Source organism: Sinocyclocheilus anshuiensis, unplaced genomic scaffold (genome assembly GCF_001515605.1).
Source record: "Sinocyclocheilus anshuiensis isolate Anshui unplaced genomic scaffold, SAMN03320099.WGS_v1.1 scaffold785, whole genome shotgun sequence".
NCBI classification, from domain to species: domain Eukaryota; kingdom Metazoa; phylum Chordata; class Actinopteri; order Cypriniformes; family Cyprinidae; genus Sinocyclocheilus; species Sinocyclocheilus anshuiensis.
In genome coordinates, this window is record NW_015536502.1 from 332,025 (window position 1) to 334,383 (window position 2,359).

The 2,359-nt window shown below is 36.5% G+C and overlaps 2 protein-coding genes across 3 annotated transcripts in view; one reads left to right on the plus strand and one right to left on the minus strand.

The window, feature by feature from the left end:
- Positions 1-2,353, minus strand: part of LOC107690048 (kelch-like ECH-associated protein 1) — an 18,291-nt gene extending 15,938 nt beyond the window's left edge. The window contains exon 1 of the mRNA XM_016488280.1: positions 2,080-2,353. The gene's annotated coding sequence lies outside the window, so the exon portion shown is untranslated. The remainder of the gene's footprint in view (positions 1-2,079) is intronic.
- LOC107690059 (cytokine receptor-like factor 1) overlaps positions 1,136-2,359 on the plus strand; it is a 19,418-nt gene continuing 18,194 nt past the window's right edge. The window contains exon 1 of one of the 2 annotated variants that reach the window (XM_016488301.1): positions 1,136-1,686. The gene's annotated coding sequence lies outside the window, so the exon portion shown is untranslated. The remainder of the gene's footprint in view (positions 1,687-2,359) is intronic. The other variant, XM_016488292.1, reaches the window with a different exon arrangement.

The window sequence follows — 2,359 nt, forward strand, 5'->3', positions numbered from 1 at the left end:
CATTAGTTAATTCATTAGTTAACATAAACTGCCAATGAAAAATTCTTCTGAACATTCATTAATCTTAGGTATTCCAATATTTAATAACAGTTGCAACTGTGTTATTTAATGAGCTAACATGAACTAAGACTTGTATTTTTTAACTAAGATTAATAACTTCTGTAGCAAATGTAGCTATTGCTCATTGTGAATGTTAATGCATTAACTAAGGTTAACTAATGAGGTCTTATTGTAAAGGGTTCTTTTGCACTTTAATCTGTGTAAAACTTTTAACTTTATACATTTTTCTGTATTGCTTTATTGCATTTAAATGTTCAGTTATTTTTGTTATAAGGAAAAAGTTATTAAACCTGTTATACTGTATTATGACAGCACTTTTTTTTAACAAGATTTCAATATCGTGATAATACCGTATACTGTAATAAAAGCATTAGCAATTAATCGCAACATGAAAATATGATACCGGCATACCCCTACTTACTACATGTTAAATAAACCTAGCCTACTGTAGCTGAACAAATTAAAGGTTTATTTCATATTTATTTGTTCTATTGTGTTTGTAATTTACTTCTTTGTCTTATTTTTAATAACAAAATAAAAAAACAAAAATAAAAAATAAAAATTGCTATAATCGAGATATATATAGTTATCGTGAAATAAAATGTATCATACCGTGAAATAAGATTTTGGTCATATCGCCCACCCCTAACATTATATTTAATGTAAAAGATGACTGGGGGTCAACAGCGTACAAAATGTATGACGAAGGCGCCTACTTGATCGTCTCGTTAAGATGAAGACGAGTTTTTTTTGACCCCTACACCCTTCATCGCTTCGAAGCTCTCGGAGGGTAAACCCTTTGAAGGGAGTACATAGGGATGAGCCCTTCCGAATGGAACGCAGGGAGAGTTGTAATGATAATGGCAAAAGGAAGCTTTGCTAAGCACTGTTCTGCTTTTAACCGCATAATAAAATGTTACGTTGTGGCCATCTAGTGGTCAAAAGGAACAGCACCTACAAATCTGCTGTGCCCCATTACAGCCACCGCTTTTACATTTTATCTCTGCAAATGATTCTTTCTGAACATTTTGTTTTATTATTATTATGTTTTTTTTTTAATAAATAAGATTTATTGTCAAAAGTGATTATAAGTTGTTTGGGTGTATTAACGCTAAAAAAAACAAATTCATAAAATTCGCAATCTGTCGATTTTAAAAGTTTCATGTGAGCTTCTTATGGGAATTAACGTACTAAAAAAAATTGATTTTTTTTTTTTAAAGTTTATCTTTTACACCAGATTGTGGTCACGTGGTTCACAAATGTTTAAGTTTCGGTGTCAGACATAACACTACTACATAGATGTATGATTTTGCGTGCAGCATGGAGCGTTTTGTAAATCATACAGTTCGAGTTTTCTCTCGCTCCACGATCGCTCTGAACGGGTTTCTTGTACAGAGCGCAGAACATAGAAAACCTGGAGTAGACTTTCAGCCTAGTGATTACAGAAAGCTTTTGAGCGTGGGAGGGGCCGTTCCGCTCCACTAATACACTTTGCTCCACTCCGGCTTTTAGCATGAGCGTTGCTTGGTGACACCCAAAGCTTGAAACTTTGGCACATTCGGAACAATTTTCTTTGGCTGAGAAGAAATATACGAACTAACTCGCCAAACTTTGTGTGAAACGTAAGTTACACGATATTTATAACTACTGCATAATATTACACTAGCAATCATGCTAGTTTTTTTCCCCTGCGGCCTCGTGCCTACAGCTGAATCTGTACAATGCTACTACAGTAGCACTGCTCGTGTGATATTGCTTAAGGATTATAAAGAACCAAACTACCCTGTCAGTACTTTAATTTGGGGAGGAAAAAAAACATGAAGCACTCATTCATGATTTTAGGAACTGTGACATGGCTGGCTGTCGCACCCCTGATAACATTGTGCTGATAAGGCAAGAAGCAAAATAACATTAGTTTAGACAATCGTCAAGCGCGCGTTTTCTCGTGCGTTCTGGTGTCCATCGACACCAATGTAACGCAGTCCTCTATCTAACGTTTCACCCTCTAAAAGCACTCACCTTGTTTCAGGAACCGGCGACAGTTCTTCACTTACTTCCACTTACGTGCTGTCATAGGTGCTTTATATAAAGAACGATGTTGTTAAAAATTAAAAAAAAGAGATGAATAAATGAAGAGGGGGATGCCCTCCGCGCGCTTTCACGAACAGAACGTTCCAGTAGTTGGCGCGTAAAGCGTCAAAGCAAAACAGAAGGGGGGAAAAATCGAAAGTTTGCTGTGTGGCGAAGCTCCACTGCCTTCCAGCTGTCAACTGACTGCGATGGGAAACGCGCGCACACT